Below are 25,168 nucleotides of genomic sequence, written 5' to 3' on the forward strand. Positions count from 1 at the left end.
ATAATTATTATCTATTGGTTAGCTTTGTCAAGTAGGGGATGAGGTTTAGTGGTGGTGCTTGCTGCTGTGAAGAGGCAAAGGTAGCCAGGAGGGAGTTTAGAGGAGTTAAGCCTAGGTATAAGACTGGACTCTGAGAATCATAGCCAAACTGTCCAATGTATAAACTCCAAGGAGATGAGATAATTTTGAGATTGTTCAGCAAGTATCGTGGCTTTAGTTCTTTCTGAGCAAGGTCCTAGCTAGTGTCTAAGGAATGGAGGAACAGATGGGAATAAGGGTATAATATGCAGGATCCAGTCCTCTAGGAGGAGGACAACAAGAACTAAGGTGGATGTCAGGCTCCAGGGTTCAGAGTAGTCTATAATACCAGTGGGAATTGTGGGACTTGGCAAAGAAACCAGGGAGGAAAACTTTAGACATCAGAGAGAGTGCACTGATCTGGTGGTCATGCAGGTATACAGACACCTGCCTGTTAAATCAGGAGCAAAAGTTGAGCTCTAAGCCCCACTTGATAGTTTGCTGTAGCTCTTTTTATATGCCTGCTCTCAGCCAGTTCTAGTCAGCTTGCATTTAGCTCCAAAAGATGTGGAAAGAAACATAAAAATAGAATGTTACATGGTATTTTGGATTCGTTCATAAATATGACAAATGTGACCCAAGGTTAATTTCTGAATGAGGAAGTAGGTGTCAGCATTTAGTATGCACCGATGGCATTTAATCCATGAAAGGCTTAAGATGTCCTGTGAGTCTCCAAAAAAGCATGAGATGTCCCTGCTGTTAAAGTGTTTACTTTCAAATAAAGATGATGAGGCAAGTCCACACACATGTTAATATAAGCCATGAAAATTCCACATGTAAAGCCAGCTTTCCATGCCACAATAAATAATCTGTGGCCTAATCAATTAGATTGTGTTTACTTGCCTGTCATTTTATTTATTTTTAGTGGTTAAATATATAGCTGCAATTCTTCTGAGGCCACAGTATGAACACACTGGAGTCCTAATTAGTCATCACGAGTTGGTTAGTGCAATTTCGACAGAACAAAACCTAGAATCTGAATCCCTTTTTAAACAGTTTATGCAAATTTACTCTTTATTCTCAGGCTATTTGCAATTACAATGGAACTTTTTTTTTTTTTTTTTACTCACTAGATTACTGGTTTATTACAAAGGATATGAATCAACAGCCAGATAAAGAGGTACATAGGACAAGGTCTTGAACAAAGGAGCTTTTGTCCCTGGGGAGTTTGGGGCCCTGCACCGTGGCACATGGAAGCCTTCTGGTTCAGCAACCTCGAAGCTCTCAGCACCCTGTCCTTTTGAGTTTTTTTTTTTTTTTTATGTTTTAAGATAACATTTTTTTTTTATTGATGTTTTAATGGTTTCTAACATTGTGAAATTTTGGGTTGTACATTTTTGTTTGTCCATCACCATATATATGACTCCCTTCACCCCTTGTGCCCCCCCCCCAGCCCCACTGCCCCTGGTAAACACAGTCCAGTTTTCTCTGTCCATGTGTTGGTTTATATTCCACATATGAGTGAGATCATACAGTGTTTGTCTTTCTCTTTCTGGCTTATTTCACTTAACATAATACGCTCCAGGCCCATCCATGTTGTTGCAAATGGGACGATTTTGTCTGTTTTTATGGCTGAGTAGTATTCCATTGTATATATATACCACATTTTCTTAATCCAATCGTCAGTCGAGGGACACTTAGGTTGCTTCCACTTCTCGGCTATGGTGAATAATGCTGCAATGAACATAGGGGTGCATAAGCCTCTTTGGATTGTTGATTTCAGGTTCGTTGGATAGATGCCCAGTAGTGGGATGGCTGGATCATAGGGCATCTCTATTTTTAATTCTTTGAGGAATTTCCATACCGTTTTCCATAGAGGTTGCACCAATTTGCATTCCCACCAGCTGTGTATGAGGGTTCCTGTTTCTCCACATCCTCTCCAACATTTGTTGTTTTTTGTCTTGGTGATTATAGCCAATCTAACGGGCGTAAGGTGGTATCTTAGTGTTGTTTTGATTTGCATGTCCCTGATGATTAGTGATGTTGAGCATCTTTTCATGTGCCTATTGGCCATCTGTATATCTTCCTTGGAGAAGTGTCTCTTCATTTCCTCTGCCCATTTTTTGATCGGGTTGTTTGTTTTTGTGTTGTTCAGTTGTGTGAGTTCTTTATATATTATGGAGATCAACCCATTGTCAGATGTATGTTTTGCAAATATTCTCTCCCAGCTGGTGGGTTGTCTGTTCATCTTGATTCTGGTTTCATTAGTCTTATAAAAGCTCTTTAATCTGATAAAGTCCCACTTGTTTATTTTTTCTTTAGTTTCCCTAGTCTGGGTAGGCATGTCATCCGAAAAGATTCCTTTAAAACCAATGTCAAATAGTGTGTTGACTATATTTTCTTTTATGAGTTTTATAGTTTCAGGTCTCACCTTCAGGTCTTTGATCCATTTTGAGTTAATTTTTGTGAATGGCGATAGCACATGGTCCACTTTCATTCTTTTGCATGTGGCTGTCCAGTTTCCCAACACCATTTATTGAAGAGACTTTCCTTTCTCCATTGCATGTTCTTAGCACCTTTGTCAAAAATTGGCTGTCCGTATATTTGTGGTTTTATTTCTGGGCTTTCAATTCTGTTCCATTGATCTGTGTGTCTGTTTTTGTACCAGTACCATGCTGTTTTGATTACTATTGCTTTGTAATATGTTTTGAAGACAGGGATTGTGATGCCTCCTTCTTTGTTCTTTTTTTTTAGGATTTCTTTAGCTATTCGGGGTCTTTTGTTGCCCCATATAAATTTTAGTATTCTTTTTTCTATTTCTGTGAAGAATGTCATTGGGATTCTGATTGGGATTGCATTGAATCTGTAGATTGCTTTAGGTAATATAGACATTTTAACTATGTTTATTCTTCCAATCCACGTGCATGGGATATCTTTCCATTTCTTTATGTCATCATGGATTTCTTTCAATAATGTCTTGTAGTTCTCATTGTATACGTCCTTCACCTCCTTGGTAAGATTTATTCCTAGGTATTTTATTCTTTGTGATGCAATTGTAAATGGTATTATCTTTTTGAGCTCTCTTTCTGTTAGTTCATTATTAGCATATAGAAATGCAACTGATTTTTGTAGATTGATTTTGTACCCTGCAACTTGGCTGTAGTTGTTGATTGTTTCTAATAGTTTTCCAACAGATTCTTTAGGGTTTTCTATATATACAATCATGTCATCTGCAAATAGTGAGAGTTTCACTTCTTCGTTACCTATTTGGATTCCTTTTATTCCTTTTTCTTGCCTAATTGCTCTGGCCAAAACCTCCAGTACTATGTTGAACAGGAGTGGTGAGAGTGGGCAGCCCTGCCTCGTTCCTGTTCTCAGAGGAATGGCTTTCAGTCTTTCCCCGTTGACTATGATGTTGGCTGTGGGTTTGTCATATATGGCCTTTATTATGTTGAGGTACTTTCCTTCTATTCCCATTTTATTGAGAGTTTTTATCACAAATGGATGTTGTATCTTGTCAAATGCCTTCTCTGCGTCTATTGAGATGATCATGTGGTTTTTATTCTGGTTTTGTTGATGTGATGCATCACGTTGATTGATTTGTGGATGTTGAACCATCCCTGCGTCTCTGGTATAAATCCCACTTCATCATGGTGTATGATCTTTTTAATGTATTGTTGTATTCGGTTTGCCAATATTTTATTGAGGATTTTTGCGTCAATGTTCATCAGCGATATTGGCCTGTAATTTTCTTTCTTTGTATTGTCTTTGTCTGGTTTTGGTATCCAGGTGATGCTGGCCTCGTAGAATGATTTAGGAAGTGTTCCATCTTCCTCTAATTTTTGGCATAGTTTGAGAAGGATGGGTATTAAATCTTCTTTGAATGTTTGGTAAAATTCACTGGAGAAGCCATCTGGTCCTGGGCTTTTATTTTTTGGGAGGTTTTTGATTACTATTTCAATCTCTTTTCTTGTTATTGGTCTATTCAGATTCTCCATTTCTTCTTGGTTCAATTTTGGGAGGTTGTATAAGTCTAAGAATTTATCCATTTCTTCTAGATTGTCCAATTTGTTGGCATATAGTTTCTCATAGTATTCTCTTATAATCCTCTGTATTTCCATGGTATCCATTGTAATTTCTCCTCTTTCATTTCTAATTTTATTTACTTGAGCCTTTTCTCTTTTTTTCTTAGTAAGCCTGGCTAAGGGTTTCTCAATTTTGTTTATCTTCTTGAAGAACCAACTCTTTGTTTCATTAATCCTTTCTACTGTTTTTTTGGTCTCAATTTCATTTATTTCTGCTCGGATTTTTATTATTTCTCTCCTTCTGCTGGCTTTGGGCTTTGTTTGTTTTTCTTTTTCTAGTTCTGTTAGGTGTAATTTAAGGTTGCCTATTTGGGCTTTTTCTTGTTTGTTAAGGTGGGCTTGTATCGCTATGAGTTTCCCTCTCAGGACCGCTTTTGCTGCATCCCATATGGTTTGATATGGCATATTATCATTTTTGTTTGTTTCCAGATAGTTTTTGATTTCTCCTTTAATTTCATCAATGATCCATTGGTTATTCAGTAGCATGTTGTTTAATCTCCACATTTTTGTCACTTTCCCAGTTTTTTTTTCCTGGTTCATTTCCAGTTTCATAGCCTTATGGTCTGAAAAGATGCTTGTTATGATTTCAATCTTCTTAAATTTATTGAGGCTTGCTTTGTTTCCCAACATATGGTCTATCCTAGAGAATGTTCCATGCGCACTTGAGAAGAATGTGTAGTCAGCTGGTTTTGGATGGAGTGCTCTGTATATGTCTACTAGGTCCATCTCGTCCAGTTTTTCATTTAAGTCTACTATTTCTTTATTGACTTTTTGTCTGGATGATCTATCCATTGCTGTAAGTGGGGTGTTAAGATCCCCTACTATTATTGTTTTGTTGTTGATTTCTCCTTTTAGGTTTGTTAATAGTTGCTTTATATACATTGGTGCTCCTATGTTGGGTGCATATATATTTATAAGTGATACGTCTTCTTGATGGAGTGTCCCTTTTATCATTATATATTTCCCTTCTTTGTCTTTCTTAACCTGTTTTATCTTGAAGTCTACTTTGTCTGATATGAGTATGGCAACACCTGTTTTCTTGTGTTTGCCATTAGCTTGGAGTATTGTCTTCCATCCTTTCACTCTGAGCCTGTGCTTGTCTTTAGTGCTAAGATGTGTTTCCTGAAGGCAGCATATTGTTGGGTCTTGCTTTTTAATCCATCCTGCCACTCTGTATCTTTTGATTGGAGAGTTCAACCCATTTACATTTAGGGTAATTATTGATATATGAGGGCTTAATGTTGCTGTTTTGTCACTTATTTTCTGGTTCTTTTGCATTTCCTTTGTTTCTTGTCCCATTTGTTTTGGACTGCCAATTCCATTTGGTTGTTCTGTCTTATGACTCTTCTAGTTTTCTTTTTGTTTATCATATGTGGTTTTGTTTTGATTATTTCTTTAGTGGTTACCTTGAGGTTTGGGCAAAAAATCTTGTGTATGAGATAGTCCACTATCTGATGGCCTCCTATTTCCTTATACTAAATCAATTCAGTCGCTTTCCTCTTCCCCTTCTAAGTTTTTCTTGTTATACCTTATTCTATCTTGTGTTGTGGCTGTGTGTTTACAGTGATGAGGTTAAATTTATTTTTGGTGAATTTCTTCCTTTGATCTTTGAATTTAGTATTTAAGTGGTTACTAACCTATTCTGGTAAAGATCTACTATTTTTCTGAGTTTGTCTACCTACTTTTCTCCTTACTCCAAGCTTTGTGTTCCCTTTCTCTTCTTTTTTTCAGGCCTGAGGGCCTTCTTGAGTATTTCTTGTAGTGGGGGTCTCGTGGCCATGAACTCCCTTAGCTTTTGTTTATCTGGGAGAGTTACTATTTCTCCATCATATTTGAAGGGTATTTTTGCTGGATAGAGTATTCTTGGCTGAAAGTTTTTGTCTTTCAGTATTTTGAATATATCATTCCAGTCTCTTCTAGCCTGTAAAGTTTCTGTTGAGAAATCTGCTGAGAGCCTGATGGGAGTTCCTTTGTACGTTATTTTTTGTTTTTGTCTAGCTGCCCTTAATATGGTTTCTTTGTCGTTGACCCTGGCTAGCCTTACCACTAGGTGTCGTGGTGAAGGCCTTTGTCTGTTAATATATATAGGTGTCCTGTTGGCTTCGCTTACTGGTATTTCCTGCTCCTTCCCAAGATTTGGGAAATTCTCAGCTATTATTTCCTTGAATAGGCTCTCTGTTCCTCTTTCCCTCTCCTCTCCCTCAGGAATACCTATAATTCTTATGTTACATTTTATAATAGAGTCAGGTATTTCTTGGAGTCTTTCTTCATTTCTTTTTAGTCTTAGTTCTCTCTCCTCTTCCATCTGGAGTATATCTGTATTCCTATCCTCTAAGGTGCTAATTCTTTTCTCCATATTGTCAGCTCTGTTCTTTAAAGATTCCAGATTCTCCTTTATCTCCTCCATTGTGTTCTTCATCTCCATCAGCACTGATTGGTTTTTCTTTATGATTTCAATCTCTTTTGTGAAGAAACTCCTAATCTCATTGAATTGTTTGTCTGTGTTGTCTCCTATTTCGTTGAGTGTTTTTATGATAGCTATTTTGAAATCTCTGTCATTTAGTTTATGGATTTCTGTGTCCTCGGGGTTGATTTCTGGGTGCTTGTCATTTTGTTTCTGGTCTGGTGATTTCATATATTTTTGCATTGTGGTTCCTGCATTGGTTTTGTTTTTCCTCATCCTGAAAATCTCTGGTTGCAATTTCCCCCTGCCACCACTGTCTGGTGGTAAAGGGCTGTGTAGTCTAATCCCCCTGCGCTCTGCCCCGGTTTTCCTGCTGCGATCCACAGTTTTGTTTTTTTTTTCCCCCGCTGTGATCCACGGGTCCCGTCGTTTGATCAGGTCTGCTGCGGATCGCTTGGTCTGGTCTGTCGTGGATCGCTTGGTCTGGTCTGCCGCCGATAGCTAGGTCTGGTCTGGTCGGTTGAGCTGCAGAGTCTGGTTTGTGGGGAGGGGGGAGCTCTCTCTTTTGCCCTCTGGGTCCCTGACGGGGGACGCTTCTCGTTTGCCCCTCTTTATCTGCTCTCTGGGGTGCTCAGATGTTAATGGTAGCCCTGTGGCTCCTCTGAGTCCTCTGTGCCAGAGTTTCCCACTGGCTGAGAGAGTCCGAAAAGCCACGGTTTCCCCACCGAGGGCCGCCCCTCCCCCTCTCTGGGAGCCGTGGCGACCGGGATCGCTGATCTGATGGGGAGGGAGAGGAGTTCTCCTTACCTCTCCCCACTTCGTCCGGGGGCCCAGCACGTTCCGCTCTCAGATGTGCGGCAGTGTAGATCCTTCCACTCTAGCTTTTCACTGTCTGGGATTCCATTGTTGGTCTGTGACTGTTCCTTTTGTTGTATCTTATCAGGGGAAGAGTTCACGGGAAAGCTCACTCCGCCATGATGCTCTACAATGGAATTTTTAAATGGAGTAATAATTTTATTTAATAAAGTGTGTGTGCTTCTAGCATCTTGTCTCTCTCTTTCACTTATTTATTCTATAACAAAATGATAGTGCCATTGAAGTACACAATTTTAGTTCTTCTTAAACCCATATTGCTGGAAAACATGCTTGTCCCCGGGGCTCACTTTTGGTGCTACAGACAAGACTTTTTCCCTTATAGATGAAATTCAACAAAAGTTGGTTAAAATGGTCTATCCAGGCCACAGATAGGAGCAAAGTGGGCCTTATGCCTCTTTTATCCCGATTGAATTTAAAGGAAAAGCAAAAGGTATTTTCTCCTGCACATTTTCAGGCATGTGATTCTAGTATACTCTAGTCTATTCTAGTACTACTGTCTGATCCCTCTCTACTTTTCTGGATCACATCATTTGATTTCATTTAAATAAAGATAATGCAATCTCTAGCTCTAATTTTAAGTTGAAGATATTGCCTTTCTGAACTTGCAAATGGTGATCAACAGATAAATAACTAAGAAGCAGCTTTGCTTTAGAACAGATAAACGCTGTCACTTTTTTCCTATAAGTAAGGATGCTAAAAGATGATGATGGAGATAAGTGGAAAGTCATATGCAAGAAAATGTTATAGTCCAAGGGAATCTAAATTAGAATTATAAAGGAAGAAAGAGTTACCATTTGTTGGAGAAGAGGCGTAATGTCACTTTTGATGAGATGGATGGTATGTAAGAAGAATGTAGGACCAAATGCTCAGAATGAATAGTATTTTGTAACGAGTAGAGATCAAGTTTAGGGCTTCCTAAGTGATATTAGTTAAGAGCATGAGGACACATAAAAAGTCGAAGAGTAAAAGTCATAGGGAAAGCAAACATCTCCAGCCCCTGAGTAAGTGGACAGTGTCTTCTCTTCAGTAAGTTTCCAACAGTCTTGACTTGTAATCTGGGAGAACTAGGATGAATGTGTTTCCTTATTCTTTTAAATTGCTCTAGATGAATAACCTAATTATGTTGTGATGGTGTAGCTCATTTGACTCAAAGGTGAATCTGTTTTTTCCCAGCAAAAGCTAAATCTACCCTGAATTTGAATGCCAAGATACTTGAGAACCACTAAACTTCAGCATTCACCATCAATATAGAAAATCAAATGGTTTTGTTGTTCAATGATTTAATTTGATAAAAACAATTTGTAGAGGTGAAATAAGCCACTGAGAGGAGCTCATTTTCTATTCTAGTTGCATTAAAATATATTGAATGTTCTGCTATAATGAATTAGTAAAAACATACAAATAAGGGCTACAGAATCAAATAAAGTGTATCTGTGTCCCACATCTACATTCATGTCAAAAATCAATCAACAAAATGAGCATAAAGAATACATTTCTGAGGGAGTGGACACACATTAAATGATTTCTGCAAGTGATAGACTACTTTGATTCATGTTCAGATAGCAATTCAGGTTATAATTTTCATTCCTATGGTGGTTATAACTGTCCCAAATTCCCCATCAACTTCAATTTTGTAGAGGAAATAATCAATATGCATAGTGTTTCTCTCATTTGCCTGGAATTACAGATGATGACTCCAGCACCAGTGTTCTGGGCTTTATCTTGCAAATGGGACATTGACTAAAATGTGAAGACCATTGGGGCTCTTCACTCATATAATTTGCATTCTGGACACAATAACTTCTGCTTATACAAGAATGGTCTGATCAGTTCTCAAATCCAACAGTTTTGAAAATACTGACATTAGTGCACATTTTGGAAGAGAAGTAAGCAATGTCCTACAAGAGAGAAGATGGAGATGACAAGGATTCTAAACCTGCCTTTAGCACTATCTTGCAGTGTAGGCTTTGGTGAAATCACTTCCTCTCAGTTGGCGTAATGTTCCAACTGTTTCATTTATAAAGAAAGAGTATTTAACTTCTTCCGTGATTCTCAAATGGGGGTGGCAGGTGGAGGGAGGGCAAGGACAACAACATGCATCCAAAAGAGCATATCAGAAAATCCTGGATGATTTTTATTTTCAACGTACACAAGCTCCTACCCTAACTCTACTCTCCTCAGATCTTCTGGTTATAGTAAGACACAGCATTAGTGATAATATGTTACCGATATTGACAGTACTGAGGTCAAAATCTAGATAAAAATCACTGGACTAGATGATCTCTGATAATTTCTTCCAATATTAATATTTTTTGGATCTATGAAGAGAATGATTGCTTCCTTGTACTACTACTAAACACTTCTATCCAAGCATTCTCTTGCTTCACGATACTGTACCAGGAGAATTAAATAATATTGACGTGAAATAGCACAGTGTTACACCTGGTACGTAATGTGCACTCTGTAAATGGAAGTTACCTTCCTTCTATCCACAGCTGTACATGAGAGTTTTCTTTATACGTAATATGTTCGGTGATGGGAGATATAAGAACGGGGGGAGGGTGAACAATAGCTTCTCAAGAGGGCCTAGTAAATTGGAAATTACTCTGGACATTGAGTTAACTCCAAGCCCGGTTGATTCATGCTGACATTTAGCAGTTTTGCACTGCACAATTATTATTTAGAGAAGAGCTATGATTATTCTCAGGTTCTGTGATATGCAGCCAAATAGCCATATTATTGCATTTAAGGTGATATTCATTTTTGTTTAATGACCTTCTTTTCCAAACATGAGTCCTACCTTATTCATCATGAAATATTCCCATCATTATTTAGGGAGTAGTTATTTTCTCTTTATGCCACAGAACACTATTAGGTATGTTCTTATATTAGAAGGACAACTGATCAGATACAATTCATTTAAAATATGTGGCTTCATTTACATGCACTAGGCAGATAGTCTACACACATTTGTTACATAGAAGCATATGTGTTTGGCATAAGTGGATATTGATTTTTATAAGTGGATGTCTATCTGCATTAGGAGAACTTTAAAAATGTCACACATACAATATATTTATTATATAATAATATCTGTCCAAATATAATGTATACATATTATTTATTTAGACTAAAATCAAGTCGAAGTGTCCAGGACCAAGACCTAGAGAAAGAAAAAAATTGAGAGTATCTGTGAGAGCAAGAGAGTAAAAGTGAAAAATATGAGGGCCCAAAAATTAACTTGAACCAATCATATGTGTTCCTAAAGTTGAATTTAAATTGGGTATAACGAGAAATTGTCATTGCCTTAGTATAAAAACTGAACACTTCTTTAATGTAATTCAGTACAGTCATGCATTGCTTAATGACAGCGATAGGTCCTGAGAAATGCCTAGTTAGGCGATTTTGTTGTGTGAACATCATAGAGTGTACTTACACAAACCTAGATAGTATAGCCTACTACATACCTAGGCTATATAGCACTATTCCTATGAGACCACTGTTGTATATGTGGTCTGTCATTGACCAAAACATTGTTATGTGGCACATGACTGTAATAACTAGCTATGTTTGTTTTGATGAGCTCTGTACTATGTGCTTTACCTATTAGTGCTTATATAGTATGTGTTCTGGTTATTGTTGCATAACAAATGACCCAAATTTAGAGTAAGATAAAAGCCTTTTTACTATGCTCGTGATTTAACTGGTCAGGAATTCAGGAAGGGCATAGTTGTCTAGTTCTTGGGGTTTCTCATGCCACTGCTGGCAGATGTCAGCTGAGGCTTCAGTCATTTGAAGGTTCAACTGGACTAAACATTCAAATGGTTCACTCACACGGCTCTCGGTAGATGCTGGCTGTAGGCTGGAATCCCAGCTGGGACTGTCCACCATTTCACTATAGTAGTAATATAACAGTTGGACTTCATACATGGCAGCTACCTTCCTCCAAGCAAATGTTCCAAGACAACCTGGTAGAAAGTTCAGGGCAATTTCTGTTCTGTCTTTGGAAGTCATATAACATCACTCTGTTGCCCCCTAATACTCAAAGCAGTCACAAGTCCCATCAAATTGGAGAGGACAGAACAACGGTCTGCCTATTGATAGTAGGAGTATTCAGGTCACATTATAGAAGAGCATGCAGAATGGGGCATGTTGTTCTGGCTGTATTTGAGCAGCGTAATCCGCCACAATTGATATTTCCATGTTAGTTTTTCATGGGAGGAAACTGAGGCCCAAAGTGTTTAAAAAACTAGAAAGAGACTAACTGGAACTCAAACCCAGATCTGTCTTCCTCTAAAACCTATCTTCTTTCTACTGTGCTGCACTGTCTCATGGGGAATATTATTCTGTCTTAGATTATTATATTTTTTCAAAAATATGAATAGACTGAAATTTAACCTCAAAGACAGATCATCTAATTAAGAGTCATAGACCTGACTTCCAGTCTTGTTTCTACTGCTTGAATAATCTAGAGTGAGTTGTTTCCCATCCCTGGGTTTCTTTTCCACATCTCATGAGCAGAAAATTTGTGCCATATTGTCTTCAAAGCCCCTGACACTTCTTGAATCCTATGCTTCATAATGTGGAAACATTACAAAAACGAGAGAGAGATAGAGAGCAAGAGAGCAAGTGAAGTATTAAGAGCTTTAATAATTTTTAATAGCAAAATTACAATGCCTATTTATCTCACTTCTAAAATGTCTAATTTTGGTTTTGTGATCCCTGCTTGGGATGCTCATTAACCTCTGAGGCAAGAGGCAAGTGATTTAATTAGTTGTGCAATTGTGTCTTTCCTCTCTGAATATTTCCTTTTATATTCAATTACATTTCCTGAATCAAGAGGCTCCCACAGGCGCGAGAAAGGATATGGATTTTATAGGTTTATTTGGGTTACTAACTAAAATGGAATGAAACTATCATGGGTTTAAATAACAGTTTGAGTGAAATAGTATTCTAGTTCTGCAGGCATGACATAGTAATATGTTTCTAGGCAGTAGGATATGCACTCTTAAAAAAAAAATGTATCTTCCTAGAAATAGCTTACTGAATGATTGTCTCATACAATAATGTTAATGATCTGATGAATTCTCTGAAAATGTCCTAAGTCTGGAGCAAACCTCTTAGAAGACCCTTTGTATGTAGACTAGAGTCTAATGCTTCCATCTTATTCTAGCCATTTAATTCATTGCAATTTCACAAAATCACAGAATTCAGAGCATCTTCAATATCATGGACTTCAGTTGTTTCTCACACATTTTTCTCAGTAAAATCTTTTCTCAAACAAAATCAGAAACAACACCTTCTTATACAGTATTGGCAGAAGTGCAGCTTCTGTATTTGAAGTGGGGTTGATACTTCAGAACCTTTCCTTCTATTATATTCTCTCCTCCTTTATACCTTCTCCTACCCTATTGCAGCCTTCAAGTTATCTGTAAGGAGCGTTTAGAACTCTGCAGAATCTATTTTGAAAATCACTCATTCAGTCCATTATTTGATTCAAAAAACATTTGGAAAGCTGTACATGTAACAAACTATTTTAGCCCTATTCTTAGTGTGCTAATTACAGCATATTGTAGGGATACCTAATGTGACCTGGGGTTAGTGGTCAGGAATGACTTCCTGACATAAGGGAAAATATTAACACCTGAAAGAAAATTAGGAGTGAGCCATAAAAAAAAAATTGGGAATAGGAGGGGAAAATGCTTCAGGAAGAAATAAAAGTGTGTAAAAGGGCCCATGTGAGGTGGGGCATGGCATATTTAAGTTTTTCTTGAGAACAAAATATAAAGGGAACCAAAGGTAAGGGATGACCCTGTAGATGTAATCAGAAGCCACATCATAATGGGCCTTGTAAGTCGTTTTAAGAAATCTGAATTGTAACCAAAGGGTAATTAGGCAGGGGGCCACTGTAGGAGGTTGAGGAAGGAGAATGATATAATATGAAATGTGTTTCCAAATGAGCACTTTGGCTGATGTGTGGAGAATGGATTGGAGAGGGCCAAGACAGAAGAAAGAGGGATCTATTTTGAAGGTAGATTTGGCGTCATTCCTAATAGATTGGATGTCATCCATGAAGAAAAGAGAGAAATCAAGAATTATTGGTTTTGGCCTGATAAATAGGTGGATATTGGTGTTATTTATTTATTTGTGGAAGACTTGTAGACAAGCAGGTTTGGGGAGAAAATCAAGCATTTTTTTAATAAGTTTGAGACATATGTTAAATATCACAGTAGAAATGGATGTAGGCAGTTAGATATGAGTATAAATTTTAGGAGATAGGTCTGGGATAAAGATTTAGTTTTTGAGATTCAATAATATGCAGGTGGTATTTGAGGCCATTGCAGTGGATGACATTATCCAGATAGATTGCATAGAGTGGAAAGACAATGGGCCCAAAGCAGAGTCATAGAAGCCCCAACATTTAAGGGATAGTTAGAGAAAATAAAGCCCACGAAGGAAAATTAAATAAAGTACCCAGTGATTAGAAAAGAACACAAAACAAGAGAGTGCAGGGGCATCACGAAAACAAGTAAATGAAGTTGTTCTTTTGGTGGGAGGAGTAGTTAACACTTGCAAATTTACCTCCGGTGAAAGAAAGAGCGAAGGAACATTTGCTTAACTCTCTTTAACTCTACTTAACTACTTAACACTGAATCATTCCCCCCCATAAAAAAGAGAGAAAAAGTAAAGAAAATTAGAGATTAAAACAGCGTGTATAATAAAAGTAGGGAGTAACTACTGACTAAAATAATATTTTCTAGAAACAATGAAATTAAGTTAAAATTGAGGGAGAAAGGTGAGAAACAATAAATTTTCCTCCAGATCTTGATCATGGAAAATATTATTTTTCTGAGAATTTTTGAGTGAGTGCTGAAGGACTTAGCCAATTAAACTTTACTTGGATCAATAAGGATTAGAGAGACACGATCAGGCCACACAATAGAATGACAAATGATATGAGACTGAAGGAACAACTATATCTTATCTGATTCGGTCTTAATATACATTCAAATGACCAAGAGGCAGGTAAGGTAAGGTTATAAAGATAAAGAAATCAGCAAACTAAAAATCTTCTTTGCAGTTTGTCATCATCTGGGTTTCTTGGAAAGCGGAGCCTGAAGCAGGGATGAAGTGCTGACACTTTGAGGAATTCAATCCAGGGACAGTGACAGTGGAGGGAAAGGGAAGCGACACAGAAAAGGATGGGAAGCAATTCAAGGTGATGTTTTACTGTGCTGGCCAAAACAGTAGGCTGTTGGGCAAGTACGCCTTCTCAGCCACACGAGAGATCTTCAGACAGACAGTAGAGCAGTCCAGGAAGAAGAAAGAAATGTATCTGCAAGGCTCCCTCTTCCTTCTTAACACCCCCATACTTCTGAGTTGTCTCATCCTTTGTAGACTACTCAGGAGCCAAATCACACATTCTGCAATATGATTATGTACAAGTTGCAGGAGGAGACAAATACTCAGAGTGCGTATTTAGTGGGCCTAGTTGTGCAGTAACACCCAAGGGGGAGGGCCTGGCTCTCATAGGCAATTGATTGGCCCCAGATGAGGAACCATGCAGCCTAAGTAGGGCAGGTTAACATTGGTGGTGGTTAAAGCAAAGTAAGTAGCTATGGCTTATGTCCCTGAAGAAATCTGAGGAGGTGTATATATATGTTTGACATAAAACTCTGAACAAAATAAACTGAATAAGCTTAAATAAACCCTAACAGAACTCATCCCCAACACACACAAAAATAACAGCAAGTGTGAGTTAGTCCCTGGGCTTTGGTGTAAATTGTAGTGGTCCATGTTGGCCTTACCTCCAACTGTAGTGATCATTTTTCCTTTAAAACAGTTAATGACAAAAAGCCAAGGAGAAAAAGTATCCCAGGGAAGAAGGCTAATTAGATTTGATGGAAAGTATTCTAAAGCAATATACACAATTTGAGATCATCAGCTGCCTCTGTTTCCATCCCCTGTCTCTCATTTACTGTCCTTGCCATGCTAATAATAAACAAATGACAGGCCTAGTTACACATACTCAAATATAATGAGCATCAATTCTCTAACATAGTACTTGTGCATATATACTAAAAAATAAAGTAAAAGGAACATGAATAAAATATATGCTAAAAATACTCTTCAAAGCAGAACTCCTATAGGAAATAGAAAAAAAGTCATACCAAAAGTCCCTATTGTTTAAAATGAATAAAAAGACTCTTTGGAAAAGAAATTTAAAGAAGATATAAGAGATCAGGTAACAGTCAACTAGGCAATAAATGAGAGGAAGACTGAAGCAGTAGGGTATACGGAAATAATAAAGCCATTTCAGAGATAAAAGTTACATCAAAAGCAAAAAGCAGCAGTAGAAAAATATAGCAGAAAAGTCAGTGACATGGAGGACAGATTAAGAAAATCATTTACTTTATTCAGACAGCCTATATCCCCCCCAAACGCCCTCAATCTAATTCATCACCAAATCCTATCAGTAATACTTAAAGTATATACTTTAAATCCATCTACCTCAAACTCCATCTCCTTTCTATTCGAAGACCAAGACACTATCGTCTCTTGCTTGGATTACCATCATATGTTCTCAACTGATCCACTCACTTCTATCCTTGCCCCAAGCCAGTTCTTTCTCCTCATGTCAGTCAGTGTCATCTTTAAAAATACAAATGTGATCATGTCTCTTCCCTATTTAAAAATCTCCAATGGTTTTCCATCACAATTTAGGGTAAAGAGAAAATTCCTTAGCGTGGCCTACAATTACCCTGTATACTCCCCAAGTTTCACATCTTGCCGCTCTCCTTGTTTACTTCACTATGGCCACATGACCTTTTAGTTTCTCAAATATCCTGAGGTCTTTGCTGCTTTGGGGCTTTCATACATAGTATTGCCGCTGCCTTGAATATTCTTTCCCACAGCCATGGACTGGCTAATTCCTAATCATTCATTCCTTAATTTTTTGCTTAAATGCCATTTCATCAGAGAGGCCTTTGATAAATCACCAGTATAAACCTGTTATAACTTATTCTTGTATTGTTTTATTTCCTTGTATGACACAATAATTTGTTGTTATACATTTTTTCATAATTATTTATGTAATTGCTATTATTTATATATTACCATTTAAATGTGTTTCATGTGTGTGTTTTATATATATTATGGTTATTTATGTAATTACTACCTATAAAGTCTATAAAGATAAGGAGAGGGTCTATTTTGCTCACCATTTTCCCGACAGTGTTCAGTAGCTGTACGTTTAAATGAATAAATGAAAAATAACCAGAGATGTGTAAGGCCTAAACTATTTACCCTTAAATTATTACAATCATCTAATTACTAAATATAAATACAAAAGGTTTTTTAGGAACATAACAATATGGTTTGAAAGTTCATCTGGAATAAGATTCAATATCCAATAAACTTTTGAGAAAGAAGAGAACTGGAGGAGTGAAGGAACCAGATCTATAAACCACTAAAACCTATTACACGCTATCATAATTAAAGTGAAGTGGTACTGATGTGGGCATAGACACAAATATCAGTGAAACATAAAAATATCTAGATTTAGACTAGATAGATACAGATATATACACATATATGAAAACATATGACAAATGTCATTTCATACCAATGAGGACAAGATGAATCATTGAATGAATTATCTTGAGACATCTAGATTACCACTGAGGAAAAATTAGGCTGGACTCTTTTTTCATTTCTTGTAACACTGTAAATTCTAGTTGGATTTTGGATAGAAAAAAATTAATGAAATCATGAAAGAACTACAATAAAATTCAAGAAAATATGTTTACAATCTTAGAGTGAGGAAGACCTTCTTAGACAAGAGAGAAGCCACAAAAGAAATCACTGATAAAATGTAGGATCTAAAAATTTAAAACTTTTATGTACCAACACATACTTTAAACATTTCAAAAGATAATAACTAGGAAAAATTGTAACCCTTTAATCAATGGAAGACTGTTACTATTAATATGCAAATACTTCTTACAAATTTGTGAGAGGAACACAGTTAAACTGGTAAATAAAAAAGGGAGGACCAACAATAGGAACAAGATATGCACAGAAGAAATACAAGTGGTTATAAACATATGAAGTGATGGATAACCTCAGTAAAAATCGATGAAATACATTGTATTTTAACTATCAGATTTTCAAAACCAAAGTAAAAAGTAAAAAGATGGTAAACCGCATTATTGGCAGGGATCTAAGGAAACAAACTCTACCATTCATTGCTGGTTGACTGTAAAATGCCATATCGCTTCAGAAGGCAACATTTCAATGTCTCTGAACATTGAAAGCACACCCTTGGACTCAGAATTCTGTCTTAAGAAATTTATCATAGAGAAATACATGCACAAATATTTAAAGCTGCATTTACAAGGATGTTCAACTCTGCATTATTAAAAATTTAAAAAGTGGAAACCATTCCAGTATCAATCAATACGGTATATAATTAGTAAATTAGGAAATGTTAATGCACTGGTGCAAAGGAATACTATGCACCAATTGAAAGGAATGATGATAGATATACAGGAAATGACTTGAGATATATGTCCCATATACATTAAGTAAAAACAAACAAAATATCAAAGAGCAGTATATATCATATAATCCCATTTTTGTAGAAAACAAAAAAGTTGCATAGGATATGTTACATGTCATCTGAAATATGTCAAATGATATAATATAGGTAATAAAACAAAAAAGTTGCATTGCACATGTTACATGTCATGTCATATGGCATAATATAGGTAACTTTTTAAGAGATAAACTACAAATTTTTAACAGTACTTTTCTTTGAGGATTAAAATTAGGAGGCAGGTTGGGAGGATAAGTTCCTTTCATCTTTAACTTCAAACACTTATGTATATATTTTAAAAAATTATAACAAGTATATTTCTGAAAACATAATGTTTAAAAAATCAGTTACAGATGCTACAGAAAGAATAAGACAAGGGCTGACAACTGTCCGTTTGGTTTAGCACCATTGGTCTCCTTGTTCACAGCACTTTCAATATTAAGTTAATATTCACTTAAAAACTCAAAATAATAAAGTATAACTTTTAATCATAGAAATCATTTTCAAGGACAGCTTTAGGATTTTGAAGTCAATGTAGTACCTGTATTTCTAGCAGTTGTTCTTGTTTACCATCCTATATTTTGTTGGTTTGAGTGCCCCTCCAGTCACCTTCAAAATGTTACCATTCTTGGGTTCTACCTTCACCTCTCTTTCAGTTGAAGTACAATTAAGGTAGTTTCTACTGAAGAGAGAATACAAATTTGTTTTGTGAATCCTTGTACATCTGAGAATAGAGCTTCCCAACCCGTTTGCCACGGAATAAGGTTGTACCAAAAATAGGTGATGTGTGCTGAGGAATTGACTGCCTTCATCTTTGGGGTAGCTAGTCACAGCTTGGGTCAGTCAGAGCTTTCAGGCCAGTAGTTTCTTGTTGCGAGCAGCCACATCTAGTTACCGAATTATACTATAAAAACATCTTTTCTATGTATGTCATGAAGTGAAAAAATGGAGGGGAGGGAGGTACCACTTCTAGGCAACATCTTTGTTTTCTTCTCACAAATATCACAAGTCAATTGGGTAGACATCTTAGGTCACAATGTTTTATCCTGCAAAACATGGTAGGTATTTCTTCATCTTCTTCTTGTGTTTAGTTTTCTTCTGAGTAGAAAACTGTGTTCAGGTGGATTTTTCTGCATTTATCAGTAATCATTTTTCCTGCTTTGATGACTGGAGAATTTAAATTTAATATTAAAAGTTAAAGATTTACAAAGATGTCCCAAGGTATAAGTTTCCTTTCCTTAATTTTGCCTGAGTATTGATGAGTACTTTCAATCTGTGTATGCACATCTGTTATCAGTGAGGGAACATTTTCTTCTATTTTATCTTTCTTTATTGTTTGGGTTCCTATTGTTCTAGTTTTTCCTCTGAACACCTATAATTCTTTGCTCCTCTAAATCACATAGTGTTTTTGTGTTATTACCATTTCTTACATTTTCTTCTACTTTACTGGTTGAATTTTCTTTCACATTTTGTCAATTATTGCCTCCAACACAAAATTTTATTTTGCTGTATTGAATTATTTTCACATGTCATCATTTGCTTGTTTTAGTCATCCATTTGTGTATTTTCCTTCATCTCAGCTTGATCTCTTTTTTTTTGTTCTTATTTTTATTTCATAGATGTTCTCTCTTGCTCTTGCAAACAAGCATAAAGTCTAAAGTTTTCACCATTCCTCTGAGAAATAAAACATTTTTCGGGCACTGAAATTCTTTCCTGTGGTGATGCATCCTCTGCCTTATTTATCCTGCCATGTTGTTTCTGAGGTGTTTCAATATCTGAGGAATTGCTGATAAGAATGGGAACAAACTTTGGCTAGTTCGGAATTGACAGTGTCCCCCAAAATGTATATACTTTCAGGTGAACCAAAACAATTTAATGATATTGGAGGGGGAGATTGTGTGACTTTAAGGTAAACTTGTTAAAATATGTATAAATATTTATTAAGCGGCCATTAATAAATCTTGTATGTTTTATTGGGGCACTCTGTAGTCCTACAGAGAGTATATATCATCCAAACTGGGACTCTTTTGAGAGTGAAAGGGGCAATGTTAATACTTATACCAGAAAAACACGTATAAACTGGGAGTGTCATGAGCAAAGTCAGAGATATGGTCATTCTATATAGTTCTCCTGTAGCAATTCATTGCAACTGCAGTATCCAATGTAAGGGAATATCTCTTCCTCCCTTCTTCCAAACATCTTTCAATTGTTTCCTACAAAAGATACATTTAGTGAATCTTCCACGAAGATAGAACTTTCAGCATACAGACTGCTCTTCTCTGCATTCCATCCTCTGTTTCTGTGTGTCTTTCCTGATATTTCAATAGGAGGTTGGGAAAGAGGTACAGCAGGGATAGCTTGTTTTCTGCTTTGCTCACTGATAAGTCTTAAAGGATATATTTAGCAAATTGGACCAGCTACATGTTTCATTCAGCTCAGAAGGCACAAAAGATCCTCTATCCCTATAAGTAAGTATGCTAATTTCTCACCTAGGCATAATTCGAGGGACGGTCTCTGTGAAACGTGTCCTGTGGTTCAATGTTTTGTCAAGTTGAGTGCCATGATTACCAGTTCCACAGCTGTTATCACTTAGGTAGGCTTTGATGAGAAACATGGGCTCTCGTGCTGGGGAAAGAAAGGATAATGTGTGTAGAGCAGGAGCTGTGAGACACTGGATCACTTGGACTCCTGTGTCAAAAATTCAAATAGAACATATGAAAATTTTCTGTAAATAGGAAGCGTAAAATCTGGAGGATATGAAGGGCTCACGAGAGCTATAACTTTTAGGTACTAGGTGATCCTTAAATTTAAATGTGAAAATACCATGGTTCTGTGTAGTCAGTGAATTTTAGTAGTTCATATTAATAAGCACTTACTGCATGCCAGTTAATGTTATAGGTGTTTTATCTTCGTCAATTCATTCATTCATCATAACAACCCTATAAGAATAGATAATATTATCCCCGCTTTACTTCTGAGGAAACCAGGGCTCCAAGAGAATACTTAGGTCAAGCTGTGCAGCTGAGATTCATACAAAGGTCCATGGTTCAATAACCCAAGCCCTTAGCCTTGATGTGATACTCTACATTTGTAGTACAAACTCACCTAGACAATGCTGATCCAGTCCCTTGAGATAGGTGTCTTACAAGACCTAAGCAGAATACCAGGTTTCAAGTTAAGCTGATGGGGTTTTATCACAGGAGAAAGCAAATATCTGGTAAGAGAGAGGGTAAAAGAACAGCACTGAAGGCCATTCATATGGATGGGTGAGTAGAACTGTGGAGAGAACACTAGGGAAAGCTTGTGACTAAAAGGCCACATAGATCTAGCTACAGGTCTTACCAACACATACTATGCCTTGGATAACGTGACAGATTCCATACTCTAAAAGAATTGGGTCATGCTCACAGATCTAATTCCAGTCCTGACCAGGGTTGACTGAGGATCAGGGAGGCTGGGTAGGGAGGTGCCCCTGATTTCAAAATTAGAAGTCATAGTACTGACTCCAGCTTGGAGGGGTTGAGAAATCAGAGGATGACTACAATTTTAATGTCCTCAGAGAGCTTCCCTTGTTAAAGACTTCTATAAAGTTTGAAATTGAAGACAAAAGAGAAGTCATTTGTGGTAAGAGACACACTGGGGCAATGAAATCCTTATATTAAAACATTGTTTTAAGTGTTTTGTAAAGAAAACATTAGATTTAAAATTCAGTTACGTCATGTAATTATATTTAATATTGTCTATGAATAGAGATCCATTTAATGATTCTAAGTTGAGAAAATAATTTTTGACATCTGTTTCAATATTTTGGCTGTTTTCCTGACAAGTAGGATTTCAAAGATAGCTCAATGGAGGCTCACTCATCATGAAAAGGAAAGAAGCTAGAAAAGACAATGAATGAGATATTGAAGCATCCTTTGGGACACATGGCGAATGACTTTTTCTAAATAAAGAAATAAATCAAACCATTATACAAAGGAAAGTTTTATTTGATGATCTAATTCAAAGTGAGTATTTTCCCTGTTCTGTTCATTCAGAGGAGGCTCAGGAAAGCAGGAATTCATGGATAGAGACTTGGATTTCAAGGTGACAAATGCCCAATGATGGCCAGTCATGTGGGGGAAGGCAAGCAGCAGAGTCAGTGAGGTCTGGGCAACTAAGTGAAGTTTGGGTCAGTCATTTTTTGCAGATCCGTGCCATGAAGTGCCCAGGGCCATCAAAGCCAGATTGCCATTATTGCCGACATTTTCAGGGTTGGTTATACAAACAGTGAAGAGGAAGACATTACTCAGTAAGAAAATGTAGATCAGTGTGTTCAAAATAACTTAGTGTGGGGCGGGCTGTGTGAGGGGCAGATAAAACTTTATTTTGTGTACTATAAGCCACATTATACAAATCCTACTAATGTATTATCTCATTTCATCCTCACAACTCTTTGTTATAAGGTACTGCTATTATCTGCATTTTAGACATGAAGAGCTTGAGGCTCAGAGAGCTTAAGTAACTCGAGTAAGGCCATATAACTTGTAATTTGGGACTTTGGGTCTATATGATCAAAGCCTACAGTCAAAGCCTATTATAATGAAAAGTGATTTGGGCTCCTAGAAAATTCCTCACCTTCATGAGGTCCTCCATTTAGGATGGTTTCACTTGACCCTATCCTTAGGATCAAATCCCTAGTTCTAAAGAGATCTTTATTGGTTAGATCAGCATGAATTTTGTAGAGCAGGTAGATATGTGTAGTTAATCTGGGATCACTCCATCCAGATAAAATTCTGGAGGTCAAACCAAACCTTATGGACAGCTGTATGAAGTTTATGCAATGCTTCACATGGACTCCAGGGGCTCAGATGACAAGGTTAGCAATGCACCGCCTTCTGTCTTATGGAAAGGTCACCTCCGAGTCGAGGCAAGAGATTCAGGTATAGGTTATCTTTACACTTTAAAATCCACCCTCTAATAAATCCACCTTTTGCCCTTCCCCTCATTCCACTCCTGCTACAATGAATGCCTCACCATTTCTTTTCAACCCTCTCTACCTTTAACTACACTACTCTCTGCAAGAAATATCCATACTTATCGACCACTTAGTCAACTTCTATTTATCCTTCAAGAACCAGCTCAAATGACATATCATGAATGAAGAATGTCTTAATTCCCAAGGCAGATACAATCACTTTCTCTTCTGACAACCTCCAGCAATTTGTCCAGACCTCTGCTATAGTATCTTATAGGCAGAACAGCATAGCTCACAAAACTATAAGCCATTCCAGGTCACCATCCATTTATCTTCTTCCTAAATCAACATGTCTATCATAGTAAGTATCAAATAATATTTGTTGAATAACGTTTATAACACATAATCACTTAGAAATTATGTGTTATTAGCTAGAAGTTGTACTTATAAATGAGAGTCACCTGTGGTAAATTTTGTCACAGTATAGTCATTTAAATTTCTAAAACTCATTCACTTTTGAGTGATGATAGTGAGAGGGCAGGAATGTGAATTTAGGCCTGAAATGGAGAAGAGCATAAGGAGACCTCACATAGGAGACAGGGTGACATAGTACATAGAAATGTGGATTCTGGGGTCAAAGTAAACCAAGTTTAAAACCCTGCTAAGCAGAGCAAGATGGAAGACTAGAAAGGTACAGGCCTTATTTCCCCCACAGAGAGACCAAGTTAAAGGTAACATGTGGACCAGAATATCTATGTGAGAACTCTAGATAACAGTTAAGAAACTACAGCACAAAGGCCATTGTAAAGTCCAGAAGGGATTCTGGGAAAGGGGTAGGAAAAGTCACAGCATTTTGTGCATCTGTTTATGCCCCTTCCCCTATGCAGCATAGCATGGAGCAACCAGGAGGAAAATGCCCATACCTGGGCTCCTTCCCCAGGAGAGAAACAAAATGCGGATCATGTGTCCAATGTTCTGGTTTGTCTGGGGGTTGCTCAATGGACTGGTTTCTGTCTTACCTGACTTGAAGCACTGATGGGACTGGCACCAGAGTTTGGAAGCCACTGAAAACCGAGTGGAGCAGCACGTTAGAGCTCCAGTTCTTCAGGCAGATGCCAGAGGAAGCAAGACACAAGAAAAGGTTCAAGAGGTCCTAAAACCTCGAGCCAGCCAGATTGGTGAAGGTCTTCCCTTGCATGAAGCCAGTAGGCAAAGACTGGGAGAGGGCGTTGTTTGTTCAAATTCCAAATTCCCAGCAAAAAGTTATTAGGCATACAAATAAACAGGAAAATATGGCCCGATCAAATGACCAAAATAAATTTCTAGAGACTGACCATAAAGAAATGCAGATCTATGAGCTGCCTGACAAAGAATTTAAAATAACTGTCATAAATGTACTCAATGAGCTAAAAGAGAACACAGGTAGACAACTAAACAAAATCAGGAAAACAATGCATAAACAAAATGAGAATATCAAGAAAGAGGTAAAAACTATAAGAATAACAAAACAGAAATTCTGGAGCTGACAAATATGATAACTGAACTGAAAAATTCATTAGAGGAGTTCAACATTAGAATTCATAAGGCAGAAGGAAAAATCAGAAAACTTGAAGACAGATCATTTGAAATCATAAAGTCCAAGAAGCAGAAAGAAAAAAGAATGAAAAAAAGTGAAGAGAGCCTAAAGAACTTATGGGAATCTATCAAACAATTAATAGATGCACTATGGGAATCACAGAAGGAGAAGAGAAAGAGAAAGGGGCAGAGAGATTATCTGAAGAAATAATGGCTGAAAACTTCCCAAATATGAGGAAAGAAATGGTCATAGAGATTCAAGAAGCTGAAAGAACTCCAACTAGAATAAGTTAAAAGAAAACCACACCAGGACCCATTATAATCGAACTGTCTACAGTCAAAGACAAAAAGAATTTTGAAAACAGCAAGAGAAATGCAATTCGTCACATACAAGGGAACTTCCATAAGATTATCAGTGGATTTCTCAGTAGAAATGTTGAAGACCAGAAAGGAGTGGGATGATATATATATTTTTAAATTATTTTATTGAGGTCATATTGGCTTTTAACTTTGAGTAAGTTTCAGAAGTACATTATTATATACAGATTTCTGTATAGACTGCATTGTGTTCACCACCAATAGTCTAGTTTTTATCCATCACCATACACGTGTGCCACTTTACCCCTTTCTCTCTGTAGCTACCCCCTTCCCCTCTG

The sequence above is a fragment of the Ceratotherium simum genome, chromosome X (genome assembly GCF_057802395.1).
Source record: "Ceratotherium simum simum isolate JZ-2026a chromosome X, ASM5780239v1, whole genome shotgun sequence".
NCBI classification, from domain to species: Eukaryota; Metazoa; Chordata; class Mammalia; order Perissodactyla; family Rhinocerotidae; genus Ceratotherium; species Ceratotherium simum.